The following is a 26,414-nucleotide window of genomic DNA, read 5'->3' on the forward strand; positions in this document are numbered from 1 at the left end:
CTCACTGCAGGATTTACTGAAGGCTCCAGATCTCACTCTCCATCTCTCTGGCTGACCGACTGTCTTCAATGTGGTGATGAAGGAAACAGGAATTGGGGGTTCTGCTGAGTCGGGAGCATCCTGAGTACCTACAGGAGACAGAGAAATGAACAGAATGGGAAATTAGACTGATGCAGTCAGGATTACACATGGAGAATGGCACTGAATCCCGCAGAGATCTGGAATATTCCAGTCTCCATCCCTGGCTTATGCTGCCCGTCTCTCTGGAGTGGAGAATTCTGTTGCCTCAGGATCTGGAGTAGCTGCAAAAGGTGTGGTCACCGGCAGCAATTAGACCCTCACAGTGACATATATCACATGGAGAGAGACTGCGTGATATCACCAGAGTGCAGGAAGGTATCAGGATCAAACCACGGTTAGGAAGAAGGTGCACTGGGATCAGTACTCAGGGCTGAGGGAGCTATCAGTGGGCCAGGCAATGGCCTCGTGTTACTCTCACGCGACTCTTCATCCAGAATTTAATGCCGGTAGCAGGGATACCCATCTGACTACTGAATACCCTTTAAGTAAGAAAATCTGTTATGTGCTGCAGGTCTGGCCTACATATGAATCCAGACCCAGAGCAAGGAGGTTGACGCTCAACTGCCCGCTGGAATGATCTGACAAGCCACTCAGCTCAAGGGCAGCTCGGGGGTGGGCATGAAATGCTGGGAAGCCAGAGACAGCAACATCCCACGAGTGAAATAAAAACAACACTGCAGGGAGCAGTGTCCTGGCCAATCGTGTCGGTAGGTTTATGGACAGGGCTTTAAACTGACAGAGAGGATGCAGGGACAGGGTTCAGGTGAAAGGAGCTTTCCAAATCCAAATAGAAAAGGTGACGCATCAGAGCAGCGTAAGGACGTGACAATACAAGCAGAAGGGAACGGGAAAGGGACAGAGTTTAACTAAAACTGTACACCACTGAATTAGGCTGTGACAGCAATTTCTGGGAAAAAGTCAATTACAGTTTTTTTTGGAATTGTCAAAGTATCAGCAATAACTTGTAACACAGGGAAAAATAAGATTTGGTCACCAGAAAGATGCGTTTACAAGAGAAACTGTGCTGTGTTCTAAATAGGGATGGTTATAGTTGCAGGAAGAAGTTTCAGGAGGCTGAAGAGGATGAGAACTGAACGAATAGACACAATTAGGAAGATTTGCTCGGAGTGCCAGAGGTAACAGAAACACCAATGTTCTGATCTGAAACAGATGACCCAGATTGGGATGGGTGTGGGGATTGGAGGTGGTTTCACAGGGAGGGTTTGGGGGCGGGTGGGGTGCTCTGTTGGACGCGGGCGGAGGGTGATGTTGGATGGGTCTGGGGGCAGGCGAGGTGCTCTGTTGGAGCCGGGTGGAGGGTGATGTTGGATGGGTTTGGGGGTAGGGTGGGTGGCAAGTGGAGGGTGGCGCTGCACGGTTTTGGAGGCGGGGGGTGTCGCGGGTCGGTGTTGGATAGGTTTGGGGGCAGGCAGGGTGCTCTGTTGGAGGTGGGCAGAGGGTGATGTTGGATGGATTTGGGGATGGGAGGGGTGCTCTGTTGGAGGCGGGCCTAGGGTGATGATGGATGGGTTTAGGGGTGGGATGGGTGGCAAGTGGAGGGTGGCGTTGGACGTTTTGGAGGCGGGGGTGGCGTGGGTCGGTGTTGGATGGGTTTGGGGGCGGGCGGGGTGAACTGTTGGAGGCAGGGAGAGGGTGATGTTGGATGGGTTGGGGGCGGGTGGCAAGTGGAGGGTGGCGGTGGGCAGGACTTTGTGGCGGGGGATGGCGTGGGTTGGTGTTGGAAGGGTTTGAGAATGGGTGGGAGGCGATATTGAGGTGTGAGTGGGGGCGGTGTTGGAAGGGTTTGGGGCCGAGCAGCGGGGTGTTTTCGGGAGTTGGCGGGGCATGAGGGCTCGCGCATGGTTTGCTGCTGCCTAGTCATCTCAACGGGGACTAGACATTACCAAAACTCCGAGCCCCAGAGGAAAGGCATGGAATCGATTAATCGAATAACCAATTATCTGAATGTACTATTGCCCGCCCATCTCGTTCAGATAATCGAGGTGACTGTGTAAACAGCTGGATGTTAACCTGGTTTTGTGTGATTTTTACCTTCACCCAATCAACCTCTGCTCGATCCTGCTGAATGGCCCCAATGGTGGCCCTGTTCCAGTTTAAGACCTTAAACTGTGGACCTGTCTGATCTTTTTCCACAACTATGTTAAAAATAAGACAGTTGTGGTCACTGGACCCAAACTGCTCTCTGACTGACACTTCAGTCACTTGGCTGACCTCGGTTTCTGAGGGGAGGTCCAGTGTTGCATCCACCTGAGTAGCATAAAGCCCTGTACATCTTGATTTAGGAAACATTCTTAGACACATTTGACAAATGCCACCCCGTATGGTCCTTTTACACTCTGGGTGACCCAGTAAATCCATGGGAAGTTAAAATCTCTATCCAATACTACTCTATTATTTTTATCGGTACCTGAAATCTCACTGCGCATTTTCTCCTCTCATGCCCGCTGGCTATTTGGGGGACTAGAACACCATCCCAGCAGACTGACCACCCCCTTTTTGTTTCTAACTTTTTAAAAATATGGCCTCATTTGATGACCACTTAACAATATTGTCTCTCAGCACTGTTTTTCTGCCCTCCCTAATCAAAGGGACAACTTACCCTCCTCAATTACTTGTCCTTCTGTCACGCATGTAGCTTCTGTATCTTAGAACACTGTGCTGTCAGTCTTGCGCTTCTCTCAGCCATGTTTCTGTTATGGCTATAATATCCCAGTCCCCAGAGCTAATCCATGGTCTGAACTTGTCTGCCTTACCAGTCAGACCTCGTGCGTTGAAATTAATGCCTTTTAAACCAGAAGTCTTTTCCCTCCCTGTACTGTGCCCAGATATCCTGGATAGGAAACTTGCTTTCGGTGGCTCATGTATTTTCCCCTGACGAGTTGATGGCCCCTGTCTTATTCAGAGTCTCTACTCCCTGCCAAACTAGTTTAAATTCTGCCGGGTAACACTAGCAAATCTCCTCCCAGTGATACTGGTGCCTCTCTGCTTCCAGTGCAAACCATCCCCCCTGGTACATGTCACCTCCACCCAGAAGAGATCTCAATGACCTAAGAACTGAAAACCCTACCCCCTATACCAGCGCCTCAGCCACACATCCATTGGCCGATCTTTCGAATTCTATCCTCACTGGCACGTGGCACTGGGAGTAATCTGGAGATCATTAACCTCAATATCCTGTTTTTTTTTTACTTCTTACCTAATTCCCTGTACTTATTTCACAGGGGCCTATCCCTTTGTCTACCTCTGTCACGTGGGCCGATGTGGACAATGACCTCTGGATGTTCACCCTCCCCTTAAGAATGTTCAGTAACCGCTCAGAGACATCCTTGACCCTGGCACCCTGGAGGCAGCACACCATCGGGGGTCTCTTCTGCAGCCACACAGTCTCCTGTCTGTCCCCCTCACAACTGAGTCTCTTATCAGTATTGCAATCATTAGACAGGATATGACAAACAGAGCAGGGAGGAACTACCCGCTGTTGGGTCAATATTAGGAAAGTGGGAATATTTAAAAGTGATGCTGTGAAAACTCTGGGCCAGTGGGTTCCTTGAAGAGTGACTAGTGAAGGCAGCAACTCCAGTGAATACTGATCAAGTGATATCGTGAGTTTGATAAAGAAGATCCAGTTCAATAAAATCAGTTGAAGCCATTCACAAGTATAGAGAGGGCAAGCGGGTTGTAGAAAATGAGGGACAAACAATGGTCATGAAGTACATTTGGCAGATACAACTGAGGAAAAACCACAAGATGTTTGATCACCATTGTTAGCATAACAGGCTTCCCAGCGAAAGGGTGAGGCCTGTTAGAAACTAAAGGGACAATCTGTGCATGGAGCCAGAGGAAGTAGGTGAGGTCTTCAATGAATACTTCCCATCTGTATTCACACAGGAGAAAGGCAATGTAGCCGGGGATTTCAGTCGTGATGGTGAGGTTCTAGAACATGGTAAGATCAATAAGGAGGGGGTATTAAATGTTTTCACAGGCATAAATAGGTGGAGAAATCCACAGAGCCCAATGAAATGTACCCCAGGCTGCTGTAGGAGGTAAGGAAGGAGATTGCTGGGGCCCTGGCGGATATATTTAATGCTTTGCTGGCCACAGGTGAAGTGCCGAATGACTGGAGGATCACTAATGTGGTTCCTTTATTCAAGATCAGCAGGGACAGGCCAGGTAATTACAGAGCAGATAGTCTGATAGCAGGGGGAGGGGTATTATTGGGAACAATTCTGAGGGACAGTTTGAATTCATAACTGGAAAGGCACGGATTGATTAGGGTTAGTCAGCACGGATTTGATACAGGATGCTCTTGTCTGGTGAAATCAGTTCAGTTTTTTGAAATGGTGTCTGAAAATACTGATGAGTGCAGTGCAGATGTTGTGGGTTCCAGGGAGTTCTTTAAGGCCTTTGACAAGATCCCACAAGGAAGGCTGGTCCAAAAGGGAAGAGCCCATGGGATCCAAGGCAAGTTGGCAAATTGGACCCATAATTGCTGGAGGGTTGGTTTTGTGACTGAAAGCCTTTGCCCAGCGGGTGTACCACAGAGACCTGGGCAGGAACCATTGCTGTTCCTTAGGGGCATTAATCATTCGGATATGAAAACAGAAGGTATCATTATTAGGTTTGCAGATGACATGAAAGGTGAGGGTGTTGTCCACAGTGAGGGGGATGGTCTCAGGCTACAGTCTGAAGGTTGAGGCTGGGACAGAATTTCAATAGAGTAATTTCAATTGATAACCAGGCTAGAACACAGCAGGCAATGAGGGAAAACTGATGAATTAAATTGCATTTACTTTGATGTAAAATGCCTGACAGGTAAGGCAGATGAACGCACGGCATGGATGCAAGGATGGGACTGGGAAATCACAGGAATTACAGAAACACAGCTGAGGGAGGGACAGGACTCGCAGTTCATTGTTCCAGAGGACAGATTCAACAAGAAGGATAGAAAGGGAGGCAAGGGAGGAGGGGGAGTGGAGTTTTTGATCAGTGACAACATCACTGCAGCACTGAGAGAGGATATTCCTGGGGATTGCCCAGTAAAGCTGTTGTGGAACTGAGAAATAAGAATGAATAATTAGTTTGATATGACTGTACTACAAGCCCACAGTAGTCAGCGCGAAATTGAGCAGCAAATATGTCGGAAATCTCAGATATCTGTAAGAAGGATAGGGTTGCAATGGTAGGGGATTTTAACTTTCCAAACCTAGACTGGGGGACTGTCAGTGTGTTCACAGCTTGGATGGGAGGGATTTGTTCAGTGTGTTCAAGAAAACTGACTCAATCAGGATGTAACTGGCCCGACTGGAGAAAAGGATAAAACCTGACCTCCCTTCGGGAAACAAGGGAGAGAAAGGGGCTGAAGAGTTTGTGGGGCAGGACTTCTGCAAAGTCACCACAATTCTATTAGTTTGAAAATAGCGATGGAAAAGGGCAGGCCTCGTCCACAAGTTAAAGATCAAAACGGGCCTTGCCCCAGTCCAGAAGGTATTAGGCAACACTGTCCAAAAATTGATTCGTGGAGGCTATTTGCAAGTAAAGGAATGTCGGGCAAGTGGGACACTTTCAAAAGAGAGATAAATTAATATTTCAGGGCCAGCATATTCCTGTTAGCGTGAAGAACAATGCCGACACAAGTGGGATACACTGGATGACTGGGGATATTGAGGCTCTGGTCAAAGCAAAAGGGGGCACATGTCCTCTATAGCCAGCTGGATTAAGTCAATCCCTTGAAGAACATTGTGGGTGTGGTAATACTCTTAAGAGGGAAACCATGAGGGCCTAAAGGGGAACTGACAGAGCTTTGGCATAGAAGGTTCAGGAAAATCCAGAGAGATTCTAAAAGTATATTAACAATAGAAGATTAACTTGGGACAGAATGTGACCCCTTAAAGTCATCTATGTGTGAACCCACAGGAAATGGGTGAGATCTAAAACAAACACTTCACGTCAGAACTTACTGTGGAAAACACAGTGGGGAAGCAGGGAAATAAACTGTGATATTTTCAAACAAGTCCACATTGGAGAACAGGAGGTGCTGAAGGTTTTCAAACACATTAAAATTAGACAACTGCTTGGGAACCAATCAAGTATATCCCAGGACATTGGGGTAAGTTAGGGAAGAAACTTACAATGATATTTCTATCACTGACAGCCACGGGTGGTGAGCTGGGAGCCTGGAGGTTGCCTAATGTTGTGCCAGCATTTAGGAAAGGCTGCGACGGAATGCCAGGGACATAAACACCAATTAGCTTGATGTCAGTGGTGCAAATGTTGTTGGAAGCAATTCTGCAGGACAGGACTTGCATGCATGTGGAAAGGCAACACTTGATTAGGGAGAGTCAGCACAGCTTTGTGCATACAAAGTCATGTCTCTCAAATTTGATAGAGTTTGTTGACGAGGTGACCAAGAAGATGGATGAAGGCAGAGCAATAGACGTTGTCTATCCTGACTTCAGCAAGGCCTTAGACAGGGTTTAGCGTGGTGCACTGGTTCGTAAGGTTAGATCACATGGGATCAGGGAGAGCAAGACAAATGGACACAAAATGGGCTTGACTGCAGGAGACAGAGGATGCTGAGAGAGGGTTGTTGTGCAGACTGGGGGCCTCTGACCAGCGGTGTGCCATAAGCATTGGTGCTGGGGTCACGCATGTGCATTATTGACATAAACAAGAATATATAAATTATTGTTAGTAAGTTTGTGGATAGTAAAATAAGTGTTATAGTGGGCAGTGAATGCAATTATCAAAGGTGCTCTTAACCAACTGAGCCAGTGGGTCAAGAAATGAAAGATGGAGCAGAATTCAGGTGTTGGATGTTGTTAAGATAAACCAGGGACGACTAACACAATTAATGGCAGAGCTCTGGACAGTGTTGTCGAACGGAGAGAGACCAAGGAATGCAGTTACATTGTTCCTTGGAAGTGGTGTCACAGGTGGACAGGATGGGGAAAGCAACATTTGGCACACTGGCCCTCATGGGTCACAGCATTGAGTACATCATGATACGGCTGTTTCAGACATTGCTGGGACACTAGTTGGGGTACTGTGTAGAATTGTGATCCTCCTGCTTTAGGAAGCATATTCTGAAACTGTAAATGGAGCAAAGATTGACGAAGATATTACTGAGACTGGAGCGTTTGACAGAAACAGAGAGGCTGGATAAGCTGGAAAGCAACATGGGTGGAATGAGATAGATTTGGCAGATAAGGTTAAGGCGAACCCAAAGAGATTCTACAGAATACAAGTACAAAAAAGCTACTAGAGAGACAATAGGGCTCCTCAAAGATCAATAAGGCCATCCATGCCTGGAACCACAGGAGATGGGCACGACCCGAAATCAATATTTCATGTCAGAACGTACCGTGGACAAAGACTAGGAAAGAAAAGGAAATAAATAGTGATGTCTTGAAAAGAGTCCCCATTACAGAAGAGGTGGTGCTGGAGGTCTTAGCAAACAAAGGTAGAGAAAGCCCAAGGTCCTGAACAAGTGTATTCCAGAACATTGCGGCAAAGTCGCAGTGGGGACCGTGGCAGAGATATTTGTATCATTATCCTGCATATTTCCATTGGGTGTAGGTGGCTTAGGGGTGACCTTATAAATGTTTATAAAAACATGAGGGGTATACGTAGGGTGAATAGTGAAGGTCTCTACAGCAGGGTAGGGGAATCCATAACTAGAGAGCAAAAATATGAGGTGGGAGAGGAAATACATAAAAGCGACCAGAGGAGCAAATTTCCACACAGAGAATGGTGCACATATTGAATGAGCTGCCGCTGAAGTGGTAGAGAAAAGTACAATTGCATCATGGAAAAGACATTTGGGCAGGTACATGGAGAGGAGAAGGTTTGACGGGATCAGGACCAAATGCAGGCAAATGCAACTCGATCAAGAACCGTGCTCAGCGTGGACTAGTTGGATGGAAGGAACCGTTTCTGTTCTGCATGGCTCTTTCTCCAGTTATTGGAGGGGGAGACTACTGAGATAAGGCATGTTGTAGGCATTGAAGCAAGTTACAGAGATAGAGATGGTAGTCTAGAATGCAGTATATTTCAAATATGTAGAGGGACTATCGGGACGGGAGGAGGTTACAGGGACAGGAACTGTTATAGGAGTTAAAAATTATTGAAGGCACTGGTCCACGAGACATGGTATATATACAGTTGGGGAACACAGAGCAGAAAGATCTCAGGCAGCATTCCCACACACTCATGAGAAACCTGCTTTCCCCTCTGTTATACTGATGTTCGCTAAGACAGCACAGGCCTGGCTTGATAATTGTGACACTCCCGATACCGTCTCAATGCAACAAAACTTACAGTAGGGCTGGTGATTCACCTGGGGCGTGTCTGTACTCTGCTCCCCCTCCAATACTGTATTGTGTCATGTCTTGTTATCCGATGTTTGGAGCCCTCTCATAGCTCCGTGCTCTGTGCACTGTAAGTGATCTTACCTCACTGCAGGATTTATTGAAGGCTCCAGATTTCCCTGCCCTTTGTCTCTCTGGCTGACCAACCATCTTCATTGTGGTGATGGATGAGACATTGGGAATTCTATTGAATCAGGAGCTTCCTGATTACCTGCAGGAGACAGAGAAATAGACAGGATGGGAAATTAGACTAACGTAGTGAGGATTACACATGGAGACTGGCAGTAATTCCCACAGAGATCTGGAAAATCCCAGTCTCCATTCCTGGCCTGTGCTGTTGCGTCTCTCTGGAGTGGAGAATTCTGTAGGCTCAGGATCTGGAGCAGCTGTAAGAGTGAGAGACACTGACAGAGGCAGCAATTAGACCCACACAGTGAGGGATATCACTTGGAGAGATACTGAGTGATATCAGCAGAGTGCAGGAAGGTATCAGGATCAAACAATCATGAAAGAAAAACATGTTTGTCTCCATGGTGCACTGGCATCAGTGTTCAGGGATGAATAGCCTGTGAGCAGGCGAAGTGATGGCCTAGTGGTGTTATTGCTAGAGCATGTATCCCAAACCTCAGCTAATGTTCGGGGGAGGAAGGTTGAATTTGAAATAAGTTATTTTAAAAATAGTAATTGTCAATCCATTACTGATGTACAATAAATCCAAAAACTTTGCCTTTCAAGAAAGACATCTGCCCATCCTCACGTGGTCTGCATGACATATCCACAGCAAACATTTCCCTCTCAATAACCCTTGAAATGGTCGAGCAAGTTACTCAGCTCAAGGGCAGCTCGGGCTGGGCAAGAAAGTTTGGTCAGCCAGTGACACCCATAACCCATACTTGATTTTTTAAAAAAATTCATTCCGATGGTCCCACCTGCCCAATCATGTCGATAGGTTTATGGACAGGGCTTTAAACTGACAGAGAAGATGCAGGGACAGGAGTCAGGTGAAAGGAGCTTTCCAAATCCAAAGAGAAAAGGTGATGCATCAGAACAGCATGGGAATGTGGCTGAAGACAAGCAGAAAGGAACAGGATGGGACAGAGTTTAACTAAAACTATACATCAGTGAATCGATTTGTGACAGGAAATTGTGGGAAAGAGTAAGTTATGTTTTTTTTTAATGGACAAAGTCACTTCAATAAGGTGGATGGACTTGTGACACAGAGGTGAAAGAGATTTAAACACCAGAGATATGTGGTTACAGTGCGAACAAAAGATGGAAATTAAATACTCAATATTTCACAAGCTTGCAGAAACTCAGGCAAAATGGGCAACACTAAAAATAATGGATAACAAAGGCATTACAGAGAAAGCATTTGGTCTCAGATCATGAAGTAGAGTCAGTTTGAAGGTAAATTCTGGCTACTACTTGCCAAGGACACAAGGAGCAGAAGAGAGTTAGTCACCTAACAGCATTTCACTGCTCATCACTGCAATAAACAGGAACTCATTGGAACTTTTAATAAAGGTATTGTGATAATTTAGTGAAACTTCAATATTCATATCATTTTGACAATCATACTGACAAGAGTGATATTCGAAGAGATTGTAGAATTTTTTTCAGTTTTTCTTTAAATAACCAATTGTGCAACTGGTTAAGGACATAACTATCTCAGACCGACTGTTGCGTGATGAAACTTAGTGAATGAGTACTGTGACCTGGGGATATCCTCTGGGAAATTGTGATAAAGTGCAGTTTAAATAAACATAAAGTTTTAAAGTGAATCACAGAAAGGACAAGCTACAACTAGAAACAAAAACAGACAATTACATGAGTTTGAGAGGAGAACTGACCAAGATAAACAGGCGAAACATACTGAAACATGTGTCTGTAAATGAACAGAGGAAAACATTTGAAGGAACAGTGTAAAATATTCAACAAAAGGACATTCCATTGAAACATCAAAACCTCAGCAAGAAATTCCCTCCCATCCCTCATTAAGGACAAAATGGATCATATTAGACTATGAGGCTTAGAAGATCACTACAAAGTACTTAAAATCCTGAAATGAGAGAGAGTTTAACCAGTAAGTATTAGAGGGATTGCGAAGGGTCTGCTAGCATGAAAAAGGCAGTGGGAAGGGGAATCATTGTCAGGGCTTAATGACACGATATGAACAGGGAGAGGTGAAGGTGCTGGAGGTGGTGAGAGTGTTACAGAGAGTGTTCAGAGCCTGAACGATGTTACAAAGCCAGTACGGATTGCTGCAGATGGAGGTGTGCTCAGAGGTAGGGAGGGACATCTGCATTTTTATTTATTCATGCATGGGATGTGGGGGTCACTGATTGGACCAGTATTCTTTGCCCCCACTGCTAATTGCCCAGAGTGCAGATCAGACTCGGCTATATTGCTGTGGGTCTGGATTGACGTGGAGGCCAGACCAGGTTAGAATGTCAGATGTCCTTCACTAAAGGAGGTAAGTGAACCTAATGAGTTCTTCCAACTGATCAACAATGCTTTTATGGTGGCCGCACCAATGTCTTGTTCAGACAACATGAACTGTGTACCTGCATCCCTGGGTCACTGATTGACAACACGACCCAGGGCCCAAACATTTACTGTCCAAGTCCCACCTGGTTTGTCTCATCAAAATGAAGCACTTCACCTTTATCTAATTAAACTCCATCTGCTATTCTTCAGCCCACTATCCCAGCAGTACTGTTCATCCTGATGTATCACAGATAACCTTCTTCACTGTCCACTTTACCACCAATGTCAGTATCATCCAAAAACCTTACTTACCATGAAACTAATATTCCCATCCAAACCATTTATCCAAATGACAAACAACAGGGGACCCACTACACCCCTGGTCCCATGCCTCCAGTCAGAAAAACAACATGTATCCCATCACCCTGTCTCCAACCATCAAGGCAACTGTGTAACCAGTTCACTAGCTTCTCCTGAATGCCATATCCTTTTACACTGATCTGAGCTTATTACCCAGTTTACCATACAGAACGTAGAACACAGAACAGTTCAACCCACGGCCCTTCGGCCATGATGCCACGCCAACCTTTTATCCGACTGTAAGATCAAACGAACCTACATACCCTTCGTTTTACTGCCACCATGTGTGTATTAAATGTATTATCCATGAGTGTATTAAATGTCCCTAATGTATCTGACTCTCCTACCACCGCTGGCCGTGCATTCCACACCCCCCACACAAACTTTGTGTAAATAACCTGCATCTGAAATCTCTCCTTAACCATCCACCATGTATGCCATGATATAAAGAAGTCTCTACTATTCACTCTCTCTGTGCCTCACATCATCTTGTTCACCTCTACCAACTCGCCCCTCACCCTTCTTCACTCCAATGAGAAAAGCCGAACCTCCCTCAACCTTTCTTCATAAGACATGCGCTCCAGCACAGGCAGCATCCTGGTAAATCTCCAATTTACCGTCCCTAAGCTTCCACTGCCTTCCTGTAATGAGGGGATGAGAACTGAACATAACATCACAAGTGGGGTCTAACTCGGGCTCTATAGAGTTGCAGAATAACTTCACTGCTATAAAACTCAATCCCCCATCAACTGAAAGCCAACACAACATATTCCTTCATTACAACCCTATCAGCTTGGGTGGCAACTTTGAGGGATCGATGGACGTGGAACCCAAGATCCCTCTGTTCCACAACACAGCCAAGTATTCTGCCTTTAACCCTGTATTCTGCATTCAAGTTCGGCCTTCCAAAATGAATCATTTCACACTTTTCCAGATTGAGCTCCATCTGCCAATTCTCAGTCCAGCTCTGCATCCTGTCAATACCCTGCTGCAACCTACAACAGACCTCCACACTATCCACCACTCCACCAACCTCCATGTCATTGACAAAATTACTAACCCATTCTTCCACACCCACATCCGAATCGTTTATAAAAAAACACAAATAGCAGAGGTCCTTCAACTGATACCTGCAGAACACCACTGTTCACCGAGGTCCATACTGAATGCTTCTCATCTATCACCATCCTCTGTCTTCCATGAGCCAGGAATTCTGTATCCAGACAGGTTTCCTGTATCCCATGCCTCTGTACTTTCTGAATGAGCCACAAAGGATTCAATAAGATTTGTGAGGGAGAGACCTGTCCCTTACAAAGCCACGCTGACTATCTCTAATCAAACTATAGTTTTCTACAGAGTCATAAATCCAGTCTCTCAGAGTCCTCTCCAATAAATTGAATACCACAGACATAAGAAAGTGAAGTCTGTAATTCCCAGGATTATCCCTATTCCCTTTCTTGAACAAGGAAGTAACATTTGCTACCCTCCAATCATCTGGTACCAAAGGTGCAGCAATCGTTTCCTGTAGTAACTTTGGGCATATCCCGTCTGGTCCAACAGACTTATCTATCTTTATGTTTTACACAAATCTTAGCACATCCTCCTTCTTAGCATCCACCTGTTTATATATATCAGTCCTTTTCACGCTGTCCTCACAAATGACAAGGTGCCTCACAGTAGTGAATACTGAAGCACAGTATGCATTAAGGATCTTCCCTAACCCCTGTCACTCCAGGCGCATGTTCCCTCCAATATCCCTGACCGGCCCTACCCTCACTCTGACCATCCTCTTGTTCCTCACATAAGTGGAGAATGCCTTACGGTTTTCCTTAATCTTTCCCAAAAAAGCTTTTGCATGTCCCATTCTAGCTGTCCTAAGTCAATTTTTCAGTTCTTTCCTGGCTACCTTCAGAGAGTCTCCAGAGTGTGGAAACAGGCCATTTGGCCCAACAACTCCATATGGACCTTCTGAAGAACATCCCGCCGAAAACCATTCCCCCACCCTATTACTCTCCATTTACCCTGACTAATGTGTCAATCCTGCACTTCCCTGAACACTGGGTAATATAGCATGGCTGAATCACCTAATCTACACATCTCTGAACGGTGGGTGGAACCTGGGGCACCTGGAGGAACCCCACGCAGACATGGGGAGAACGTGTAAACTCCACACAGACAATCGCCTGGGACTGGAATTGAAAGCGGGTCACTGGTGCTATAAGGCAGCCATGCTAACCACTGAGCCATCGTGCCGCCCCCATGTAACCCTATAGAGATCTAACGATCCTAGTGTCCTCAACCTTATGGAAGCGTCGTTGTTCCTCTGGACGAGATATCGTACATCCCTTGGAACCTAATCAAAAGCTTTGCTGAAGTCCATGTAGACAATATTGACTGCTCCGCCTTCATCTATCTCTTGGCCACCTCTTCGAAGAGTCAATTCGGTTTGTGAAACACGGTTTCCCACTCACAAAGCCATGCTGACTATCTCTAATCAGCCTTTGCCTTTCCAAATATATGTAGCTCCTTTCTCTCAAAACCTCCTCCAACAACTTACCCAGCACTGGGCTCACTGGACTGTAATTTCCTGGCTTTTCACTGCAGCCCTTACAGCATTAACCACCCTCCAGTCTTCCGGCACCTCACTGTGTCTGTTGATAATATAAATATCTCTGTTCGCGACACTGCAATCTCTTCCCTAGCTTCCCACAGTGTTCTAGAATAAACCTAATGAGCTACTGAGGATTGCTCTACCTTTATTTGTTTTAAGATTCCAGCACTTTCTCTTCTCTGTTGAGGATTCTTTCCAAGACATCACTATTTATTGCCTCAAGCTCCCGATCCTCCATGTCTTTCTACATAGTAAATTCAGACAAGATTTTTTTTTTGTTTAAGATCTCACCCATCTCCTCAGGTTCCACACATCGGCGACCTTATTGATATTGAAGGGGCCCTATTCTCTTCCAAGTTATTCTTTAGACCTTACTGAAACGTGCATCAAGGCTTCTGAAAATTCATATAGTACATTTCCCCCATACCACCACATCCCCACACCCTTAGCTATTCTGCCATTCACATTCACACCAACAAATCCAACAGGCTCAAAAACACATTCTCCTTTATAAAATGTGTTTCTAAGGTTTCAGTTATTTTTTTATTGATAGGTCTTTTCTCACTCCTTTCAGCATGCTCCTGACTTACTGTCAGGCTAACACTATTTGGTTTCAGACAGGCAGCAGAAAGGGTTGAGGGAGTTCTTGTTTATCAATCTGAAAAAGGTAGCTTACAGAGTCATCAGGTAATAGAGAAGACTAATCAAATGCTGCGACTTATTACAAAGGGAATGGAGCCTAAAAATAGGAAGGTCTTGCTAAAACTATACGAGATATAAGTCAGACCACACCCAGAATACTATGAACAGTGTGAGTGCCCGAAGAAAAGATATGCTTATATTGGAGGCAGGTCAGAGAAGGGTCCGTTGGTTGGTCCTGGGAATGGATGAATTTCCCAATAAGGGATGGAGTAGGTTGAGGTTGAACCCATTGAAGTTTAGAAAACATGAGAGAAAAAGTGAATGTAAGATTCAAGATTCAGAAGAGCTTTGATCAGGTAGATGCTGGAAAGTAGGAAATTAGAAAGTACAGCACAGCAATAGGCCCTTCGGCCCACCATGGCTGTGTCGACCATGATGATATTCTCAACACATGCCATCTGCCCCCACATGGTCCATATCCCTCCAATCTCTGTCTGTTCAATGACGTTATTGAAAACCATCTAGTATACAATCCAGGATCCTAGCACTGATACTCATTAGTTATCTCGTGCGGATGGAGACCACTGTCACACACAGATACTGTACTGCCCTTGCTACAAGTATATTCAGTGTCCTGACTGTAGCCATATTTGCATTCCTATCACTGGTTGGTCCCTATAAAAGAATTCCGCCCAATGATTGCTGCTGTTTGTTCATTCCCAGCTCCATCCAAATCGCCTCCAAATTTTGACTTCAGTTCCACGTGGCAATTTCATTACTGCACTAACCTCATCCTTTCTTCACACCTTGTTGCCTTTTTGCCTAGCCTGCCTCGATCCCAACAATCCTTCAATATTCCCTTCCCAGCGATGGTCATTCTGCAGCTACATCTCCGGAATGATGGTTCCATCATATCTGTTCACTGTCATTCCATCTCCCTTATGTCGAATGCAGGGAGTCATTCCTCAGCAGTGGGGGGGAGGGGGTGTGGGGGGGGGGGGTGTGGGGGTGGGGGTTGAAAATAATGGTACAGATTACAGGAGATATGGAGGCTTACAGTAGCTCGAGGATATTAGCGTTAAACAGAGTTACATCTTGTCAAGAATGTCAGAAGGTCAAAGGGGTTTGGGTAATTGGAGGAATTTATAGAGCTAGAGGGAGCTGGATTAGCTTCTGGAGATAGGGATAGGGATGGATAAAAGGAGAGGCAGGCAGACTGAGAGGCACAAACAGGGGGTGTTTCAGGGAGAAGATTATTGTGTGTACTAACAGAGATATGGAAGGTTGTAGCGACTGAACACGTTCACAGATATAAGAAAGCTTCCAGGTTCAGGAAGACTACATAGATAGGAAGGCAATGGAGAATGCCATGTTACTGGTATGGAGACAGTTACACAGATGGGGAGGGTTGCACAAATTGGAAGAGGTTCCTGTGGTCAGGCGGGTTGGTGGGGACAGGGTGAAGTTTATATAGATTAAGACTGAAGGTTTGGAGAACGATAAGGAAGTTCTGATTTTTTCACAGAAAGGAAGGGTTGTAGGAGCTGGAGAAGTTTACCCAGATAGGGACAGATGGAGAGGTTTAAGGCAAATGCATTGACATAGAGAGTGGTGTTGTTAGGAGGGGCTCACAGGGACAGACAAGACTGTGGGGTTTACAGGGATGAAGGAATTTAGTATCCACTGGCGAAGTTTTGGGATTAGGGTGCTAGGGATTGGAGAACCTGACAGAAACAGAGGGCATTGTGTGGACGAGAGAAGCTTCCAAACAGAGGAAGGATCATCGGGACTGGAGGATATTACAGAGATCACTACTACAATATGGGCCAGGATTGATGCTTGGGACTTCTGTGCTGTCTCAGTGAGGACCAGTACAGCAAAGGTGAAAGCAGGACCGTTACTCGATGGTGGGAATGAAGCCTAGAATGTTGCTGTTCATTGCCCAGCTCTGTATCTATGTCTTGTCTTCCGTGTCTGAATACAGAAAGCCACAAACTCCTCCATGTGCTGTTTACTGTGAGTGATCTTACCGGCTGCAGGATTTACTGAAGGCTCCAGACCTCGCTCTCCATCTCTCTCTGGCTAACCAAGCATCTTCAACGAGGTGATGAAAGAGACAGGATTTAGCAACCTCCTGATTACCTGCATGAGAGAGAAATAGACAGAAAGGAAAATTAGACTGATGCAGTGAGGATGGCTCATATAGAGTAGGAGAAAGTGAGGACTGCAGATGCTGGAGATCAGAGCTGAAAATGTGTTGCTGGAAAAGCGCAGCAGGTCAGGCAGCATCCAGGGAACAGGAGATTCCTGAAGAAGGGCTTATGCCCGAAACGTCGATTCTCCTGTTCTCTGGATGCTACCTGACTCGCTGCGCTTTTCCAGCAACACATTTTCAGCTCATGTAGAGTAGAACTGAGTCCAGCAGAGATCACAAAAATCCTAGTCTCTGTCCCTGGTCTGTGCTATTGTTGATCAGAGGATTATTTTGGCTCAGGATCTCAGACCAGCTGCAAGAGTGAGAGAAGCTGACAAAGGCAGCAATTAGATCCACACAGTGAGGGATACCACATGGAGAGATAATGAGTGCTATCACCAGAGTGCAGGAAAGTGTCAGGATCAAACAACGGTCATGGTGAAAGGGTTTCGATTCATGGTGCACGGGGATCAGTACTCAGTGACGGGTGAACTACGAGTGGGACAGCTGATGACCTCACGTTATTCTCACCAGACTGTTCATCCAGAATTTAATGCCGGTGTCAGCTAAACCCATCTAACTGCTTAATAGCCTTTAAGGAAGGAAATCGGTTATCGACAGCAGGTCTGGCCTACATGTGACTCCAGACGCAGAGCAACGCGTCTGATTCTCCACTGCCCCCTGAAATGACCTGGCAAGCAACTCAGCTCAAGTGCAGCTTGGAGGTGGACATGAAATGCTGGCCAGAAAGAGACAGCAACATCTCACGAGTGAATTGAAAACAACCATGCTGGGAGCAGTGTCCTGGCCAATCGTGTCAGTTGGTTTATGGACAGGGCTTTAAACTGACAGAGAGAATGCGGAGAAAAGTTCAGGTGAAAGGAGCTTTCCAAATCCAAAGAGAAAAAGTGAAGCATCGGAACAGCATGGGAATGTGGCTGAAGACAAGCAGAAAGGAACAGGATGGGACAGAGTTTAACTATATCTTTACATCAGTGAATTAGGCTGTGACAGGCAATTCTGGGAAAAAGTTAGTTTCAATATTCTTTCTTTGGAATAGACGAAGCATCTGCATTAAGATAATAGACTTGTGACACAGATTAAATAATATTCGGTCACCAGAAAAATGTGGTTACAGGAGAAACAAAAGGTGGAACATAAATATTCTATTGTACACATCCTTGAGGGGTGTCAGGGAGTGCAGGATGGGTAGCCCTGACAGTAATGGGTAACAAAGGCATTACAGAGAAAGCATTTGGCCTCAGATGATGCAGCTGAATCAGTGTGAATGCAGATTATGAGGAATGCATGTCAAAAACACAAGCAGGAGAGAACAGTTTTTAGGCTGCCTAACAATATTTCATTGCTCAACACTGTTACACATTCCAATGAATTCTTGTGTAATGCAAAGGCACTGTGATAATTTTGGGAGACTTCCATCTTTGTCTAAAATGATATTCTCCGAACTCCTCTCCGAATGGTTGTGTCAGTGTTTCTTTGAACAACACATTGAGTAAATGGCCAGGGATGTGACTGTCTCAGATCGATCATTGGGTGATGAAGCTGAGTGAAGAAGTAATGTCACACTGAGATATCGTCTGGGAAATTGTGGTATAGCGGAATTCAAAGAGATGAAGAACTTTAAAGTGACCATAAAGCACATCCTACAATCACAACCAAAGCCATTGATATGTATTTGAGAGGGGAACTGGCCAAGGTAAACAGGGGAAACAGGGAAGTGTGTGACTGGTAATGGACAGTGGAAAACATTTACAGTCATAGAGATGTACAGCACAGAAACAGGGCCTTCGGTGTCCAACTCGTACACGCCACCCACATATCCTAACATAATATCATCTTATTTGCCAACACTTGGCCCAAAACCCCCTCAACCCTTCCTGTTCGTATACCTATCCAGATGCCTTTTAAATGCAATAATTGTACTAGTCTCCACCACTTCCTCTGGCAGTTCATTCCATACATGCATCACCCTCTGCCTTTTGTATCTTTCTCCTCTCACCCTGAAGCTAGGCTGTTCAGTTGTGGACTCCACTACCTCAGGGAAAAGCCCTTCTTTGTTAAACCTATCCATGCCTCTCATGATTTTATAAATCTCTGTATGGTCACCCATCAGCCTCAAATACCCCAGCCCATTTAACCTCTTGCTGTAGCTCAAATCTTCCAATCCTGGCAACATCCTTGTAAATCTTTTCTGAAACCTTTAAATTTACACAACATCCTTCCGATAGGAAGGAGACAAGTATTGCACGCAATATTCCAAAAGTGACTTATCCAATGTCCTGTACAGCCAGAACGTGACGTCCTAACTCCTCTACTCAATGCTCTGATCAGTAAACGCAAACATACCAAACACCTTCTTCACTATCCTATCTACCTGCAACTCCACTTTCAAGGAGCCATGAACCTGCACTCCAAAGTTTCTTTGTTCAGCAACACTCCCCAGGAACATACCATTAAGTGCATAAGTCCTGCTGGGATTCGCTTTCTCAAAATGCAGCACCTCACATTTATCTAAATTAAACTCCATCTACCACACCTCAGCCCATTGACCCACCCGATCCAGATCTGAGGTAACATTCTTCGCTATCATAACACCTCCAATTTTGGTGTCATCTGCAAACTTACTAACTACACTTCCTATGTTCACATCCAAATCATTTATATAAATAACAAAAATAGTGGATCCAGCACCGATCCTTGTGGTACTCCACTGGTTACACGTCTCCAGTCTGAAAAACACCATCACCACCCTCTGTCTTCTAGCTTCAAACCAGTTCTGGAACCAAATGGCTGGTTTTCCCAGTATTCCCTGAGATTTAACCTTGCTCACCAATTTCCCATGTGGAAACTTTGCGAACACCTTACTCAAGTCCATATCGCTCACATTGACTGCTCTGCTCTCATCAATCCTTTTTGTTATTTCTTCAAAAACCTCAATTCAATTTCTTGAGACATGATTTCCCACACAAAAAGCAATGCTGACTATCCCTAATTAGACACTGCCTTTCCAAATACATGCAAATCATGATTCCCTCCTTGAACGTGCCCACCACTGATGTCAGGCGAACCGGTCTGTAGTTCCCTGGCTTTTCCTTACCATCTTGTTTAAATAGTGGCACCACACTAGCCAACCTCCAGTCTTCTGGCATCTCACCTGGGACTATCGATGATACAAATATTTCAGCAAGGGGCCCAGCAATCACTTCCCTAGCTTCCCACAGAGTTCAAGGGTACACCTGATCAGATCCTGGTAATGTCCGAGGGAATGCAGGTCCATAGCTCCTCGAAAGTAGGGCCTACAGGTGTTCATGGAGATGGGGAGATTGGAAGGGATGGAGCAGTTTACAGGTGAAGGATGTTGGTAGGATGGGGAGTTTCACACAGACAGCAGTGGTTTTGGTGAATGGAGCAGCTTATAGAAATCAAGACGGTTTTATAGATTAGAAGAACACACAGCTATGTGGAGTGCAGTCGCGAGTGAAGATGTTTATAGTTAAAGAAAGAATAAAGTTCTGCAGGTTATTTCGATATAGAGGATGTGGAGTCGGACATTTTTTACCAGGAGGAAAGGACAGTAATTTTGGTTAGAGACAGTTTCACGGATAAGGGAGCATTAGTAACCTCCTGCAGTTTTGTCAAATTGGGATGGGTTGTCGGGGAGGGTGACGTTTCCACAGATAGGGGTGTAAGAGCTGGAGAAGGTTATGGAGATGAGTGGCGAGATGGAGAGACTGGAACAGCTTGCATTGACAGGGTAGGAGATAGCCACGGGAGGATGTTACACATATAGTGAGTCTTTTCGGAAGTGAATCAGATAGTCACAGGCATTGGAGTGAGTTCTACAGATCAGGAGTGCTGCACGGACCTGAGAGGATTGTACGGTTTCCACAGATTGATTGTATCTTTCGGACTGGAAAAAGATACAAATAGCTTAAAGTCAATGTATGCTGCTTTCTTTTTCCTGAACAGAGCCTCAAGATCTCTCATCAGCCAGGGATCTCTGAACCTGCCAGATTTTCCCTTCACTCAAACACACTGGCCTTGGATTCCTGAGATCACACTTTTAAAAGCCTCCCATTTGTCAGTCATTCCTTTTCCTTCAAACAGACTTGCCCAATCGATTGTAATCATAATGTGGAGGAGACGTTGTTGGAATGGGGTGGACAATGTTTAAAATCACACAACACCAGGTTCCAGTCCAGCAGGTTTATTCGGAGGCACTAGGTTTCAGAGCACTGTGTGTTCATCAGGTGGTTGTGGAGGACAATCATAGGGCTCAGAATTTATAGCAACAGGATAGCAGTGTCATGGAATGTAATATCAAACACATTTAGTTTCAGCCTTTCATCTTTTAGGATGATCATCTGCGCTTCGAAAGCTAGTGCTTCAAAATAAACCAGTTGGACTATAACCTGGTGTTGTGTGATTTTTAATTCACCCAATCTACCTCTGCTCGATCCTGCCTAATGGCCCCAAATCTGGCCCTGCTCCAATTTCACACCGTAATCTGTCAATCTGTCTAATCTTTTTCCATAACAATGTTAAAACGAAGACAGTTGTGGTCACTGGACCCAAAGGATAGGCCAGGTAATTACAGAGCAGACAGTCTGACAGCAGGGGGAGGGAGATTATTGGGAACAATTCTGAGGGACAGTTTGAATCAATAACTGGAAAGGCAGGAAGCAATTAGGGATAGTCAGCACGGATTTGGCAAAGGAAGATCCTGTCTGATGAATTCAGTGGAGTTTTCTTTGAAATTACGATTAAAAATATTGATGAGGGCAGTGCAGATGATGTGGGTTCCTTGGAGTTCATTAAGGCCTTTGACAAGGTCCCACATGGAAGGCTGGTCCTAAAGGGAAGATCCCATGGGATCCAAGGTACGTTGGTAAATTGGCTCCGCAATTGGTGGAGGGTTGGTTTTGTGATTGAAAGCCTTTGTCCAGCGGGTGTACCACAGGGATCTGTGCAGGAACCATCGCTGTTTATTATGTACATTCATGAGTTGGATGTGATAGCAGAAGGTTTACAGATGACATGAAGGGTGAGGGTGTTGTCCACAGTGAGGGGGATGGTCTCAGGCTAGAGTCTGAAGGCTGAGGTTGGGACTGAATTTCAAAGAGTCATTTCAATCGATAAGGCAGGCAAGAGCACAGCAGGCAATGAGGGAAAACCGATCAATTAAACTGCACTTACTTTGATGTAAAAGGCCTGACAGATAAGGCAGATGAGCGCATGGCATGGATGGGAACACGGGACTGAAATATCACAGGTATTACAGAACAACAGCTGAGGGAGGGACAGGACCAGCAGCTCAATGTTCCAGGGACAGATGCTAGAGGAAGGACAGAACAGGAAACAAAAGTGGAGGGAGAGTGGAGTTCTTGATTAGTGAAAAAAATCACTGCAGCACTTAGAGAGGGTTTGCCTGGGGATCGCCCAGTGAAATTCTCTTAGTGGAACTGAGAAATAAGAATGAGTCATCACTTTGATATGACTGTAGTACAGGCCTCCAATAGTCAACGGGGAATAGAGCAGCAAATATATCAGGAGATCTCAGATATCTAAGAATAATAGGGTTGTAATGGTCGGGGATTTTAACTTTCCATAACTAGACTGGGACTGCCATAATGTATACAGCTTAGATAGGAAGAATTCGTTCAGGATGTTCAAGAAAACTGTCTCAGTCAATATGGAAATGGCCTGACTGCAGAAAGGGATAAAACCTGACCTCCCCTTGGGAAACAAAAGTAGGGACTGGGACTGAAGTGTCTGTCGGGGAGCACTGTGGCAGAATTACCACAATTCTATCAGTTTGAACATAAATGTCACGTCAGAACTTACTGTGGAGAAACTCTGGGGAAGTCAGGGAAATAAACAGTGATGTCTTCACAAGAGTCCACATTGGCGAACAGGAGGTGCTGAAAGTATTAAAACGCATAAAAAGTAGACAACTCTCTCGGAACTAATCAGGTATATCCCATGACATTTGGGGGCGGGGGGGAGGGGAGTTAGGGAACAAAATTGCGGGGCCCCTTAGAGAGATATTTCGATCAAAGACAGCTACAGATATTGAGCTGGGAGTCTGGAGGGTGACTAATGCTGTGTCAGTATTTAAGAAAGGCTGCGAGGGAAATCCAGGGGCCAAAAGACCAATTAGTTGATGTCAGTGGTGCGAATGTTGTTGGAAGCGATTCTGTAGGGCAGGAGTTACATACATTTGGAAAGGCAAGGATTTATTAGGGATAGTCAGCACAGCTTTGTGTGTACAAAGTAGTGTCTCGCAAACTTGATTGAGTTTGCGAAGAGGTGATTAAGAAGATAGATGAAGACAGAGCAGTAGACATTGTCTATCCTGACTTCAGCAAGGCCTTTGACAGGGTTTAGCGTGGTGCACTGGTTAATAAGGTTAGATCACATGGAATCAGGGAGAGCGAGACAAATGGACACAAAATGGGCTTGACAGTAAGAGACAGAGGGTAGTGGGAGAGAGTTGTTGTGTGGACTGGAAGCTCTGACCAGCGGTGTGCCACAAGGATAGGTGCTTGGCCCACATGTGCATTATTTACATAAACGAGAATATAGGAATCATCGTTAGTAAACAAAATAAGTGTTACAGTGGGGAGTGAAGACAGTTATCGAAGAGGCTCTTGATCAACTGGACAAGTGGGTCAAGGAATGAAAGATGGATTTTAATTAATGGATTTTGTTAAGACAAAACCGGGATGACTAATACTGTTAATGGTAGGGCCCTGTTCAATGCTGTCGAACAGACAGTGAGACCAAGGGGTGCAGTGACATTGTTCCTTGTCAGTGGTGTCACAGGTGAACAGGATGGTGAAAGCGGATTAGGTACACTTGCCCTCATGGGGTCAGAGCATTGAGCTGGTACATCATGGTACGGCTGGACAAGACATTGCTGGGTCCCCAGTTGGAGTACTGGGTAGAATCCTGATTTTCCCGATTTAGGAAGCATTTTCTGAAACTGTACACGGAGCAAAGATTAATGAAGATGTTACTGATACTGGAGGGTTTGACTTCCAAGGACAGGTGGATAAGCTGGAAAGCACAACAGTGGGAATGAGATAGTTTTGGCAGATAAGGTTAAGGAGAATGCAAGGAAATTATACAGCATACAAGTACAAAAAAACAACTAGAGAGACAATAAGGCCCCTCAGGTGATGGGCGAGACCCTAAATGAATATTTCATGTCAGAACGTACTGTGGACAAAGACTAGGAAACAAAGGGAAAGAAACAGTGATGGCTTGTAGAGAGTCCCCATTACAGGAGAGATGGTGCTGGAGGTCTTAGAACACAAATGTAGAAAAAGCCCAAGGTCCTGAACAACTGTATCCCAGAACATTGTAGCAAAGTAGTGGCAGGGACACGAGCAGAAATATTTATATCATTGTCCTTCGTATTTCCATTGGGTGTAGGTGGCTGAGGGGTGACCTTATAAAGTATTATAAAACCATGAGGGGTACAGGTAAGGTGAATAGTGAAGGTCTCTACCCCAGGGTAGAGGAGTCCATAACTAGAGGGCAGAAATTTGAGGTGGGAGAGGGAAGGCTTAAAAGGGATCAGAGGAGAACATTTTTCACAGAGAGCATTGAATGAGCTGCCAGGGGAAGTGATGGAGAGAAGCATAATGACAACATGGAAAAGACATTTGGGTGGATACATGGAGAGGAGAAGGTTTGAAGGGATACGGGCCAATTATCGGGAAACGCGACTCGTTCAGGAACCGTGTTCAGCATCGACTAGTTGGATCAAAGCAAAGGTTCTGTTTCCGTGCTGCATGACTGTGTCATTTGAGGAGGAGACGACCGAGATAAGGCATGTTGTAGACACTGAAGCAAGTTACAGAGATAGGGATGGTAGGCTGGAATGCAGTACATTTCAAATATGTGGACGGACTATAGGGAAGGGAGGAGGTTACAGGGTCAGGAACTGTTATAGGAGTTAAAAATTATTGAAGACACCGGTCCATGCGACATGCTATAGATACAATTCTGGAGAGGGAAATACAGAAGAGAAATCCCAGGCAGCATTCCCACCCTCTCTTGGGAAGCCTGCTTTCCCCTCTGTTGCACTGATGCTCACTAAGACAGCACAGGCCTGGATTGGTAACTGTGACACTTCCGGTACTGTCTGAGTACAACAAAACTTACAGCAGGGGTGGTGATTAAGCCTGAGGTTTCTCTGTACTCTACTCCCCCTCCAGCACTGTATCTATGTCATGTCTTGTTAGCCGATATATGGAGCCCTCTCATTGCTCTCTGCTCTGTGCACGTTGAGTGATCTTACCTCACTGCAGGATTTATTGAAGGCTCCAGATCTCCCTGCCCATGGTCTCTCTGGCTGACAAACCATCTTCAATGTGGTGATGGACGAGACACCCAGCAGCTGTGAAATCTATTGAGTCAGGACCTTCCTGAGTACCTACAGGAGACAGACAAATAGACAGAATTGGAATTTATACTGATGTAGTGAGAGTTACACATGGAGAATGGTCCTGAGTAAAACAGAGATCTGGAAAATCCCAGACTCCATCCTTGCTGCGTCTCTCTGGAGTGGAGAATTCTGTTGACTCAGGATCTGAAGTAACTATAAGAGCTAGGGGAATTGACAGAGGCAGCAATTAGATCCACACAGTGAGGGATACCACATGGAGAGAGATACTGTGTGATATCACCAGAGTGCTGGAAGGTATCAGGCTCAAACAATCGTGTCGGAAGGTCTCAGAATCAATCAATTGTGTGGGAAGAAGGGGTTCTGCTTCATGATGGTATAACTGGTCAGGAATGAGCAACCAGTGAGAGGCGAAGTGATGGTATTATTGCTAGAGCATGTATTTAAAACCTCAGCTAATGTTCAGGGGAGACATGTTTGAATCCCACCATCAGAAATGGGGGAATTTGAAAACAATACTTTTAAAGATAATAATTAATAATCCATAAATAAATATGAGACAATTGCTGATGTACAAAAAATACAAGCATTTGTCATTTCGAGAAGGACATCTGCCTATCCTCACGTAGTCTGCACAAAATACTCACAGCAAAGTGTTTGTCTCTCAATGACCCTCTGAAATGGCCGAGCAAGTTACTCAGTTCAAGGGAAGCTAGGGCTGGGAAAGAAAGGCAGATCAGACAGAGATACCAATATCCCATGAGTTAATAAAAACAATCCCGTTGCACTGGGTTCCCCTGGAAATGTGCTGGGACCAGTGTCCTGGCCAATCATGTCGGTAGGTTTATAGACAGGACTGTAAACTGACTGAGAGGATGCAGGGACAGGGTTCAGGTGAAAGGAGCTTTCCAAATCCAAATAGAAAAGATGAAGCAATGGTACAGCATGGAGATGTGCCTGAAGACAAGCAGAAAGGAACGGGATGGGAAAAAGTTTAGTTAAAACTGTACATCAGTGAATCGGTTTGTGACAGGAAATTGTGGGGAAGAGAAAGTTATGTTTTGTTTGGAATGGACAAAGTCTCTGCAATAGGGTAGATGGATTTGTGACACAGAGATAAAAGAGATTTAGATAACAGTGAGACATGGTTCCAGGGTGAACAAAAGGTGGAACACAAATATTCAATGGTTCACAACCTTGTGCAAACTCAGGCAAAAT

General features: G+C 45.2%; 1 long non-coding RNA gene across 1 annotated transcript; it reads right to left on the reverse strand.

The window, feature by feature from the left end:
* On the reverse strand, positions 1-25,908 carry LOC148135848 (uncharacterized). Its single transcript, XR_015754925.1, has 5 exons — positions 25,844-25,908; positions 25,092-25,226; positions 16,599-16,710; positions 8,553-8,679; positions 1-128 (listed from the first exon to the last, which is right to left on the reverse strand). It is a non-coding gene; the product is annotated as an uncharacterized LOC148135848 (long non-coding RNA).
* Positions 25,909-26,414: the final 506 nt, after the last annotated feature.

Source organism: Chiloscyllium plagiosum, unplaced genomic scaffold (genome assembly GCF_037043375.1).
Source record: "Chiloscyllium plagiosum isolate Xiang-an unplaced genomic scaffold, Cpla_swu_hap1 HiC_scaffold_48, whole genome shotgun sequence".
In the NCBI taxonomy this organism is placed as follows: Eukaryota; Metazoa; Chordata; class Chondrichthyes; order Orectolobiformes; family Hemiscylliidae; genus Chiloscyllium; species Chiloscyllium plagiosum.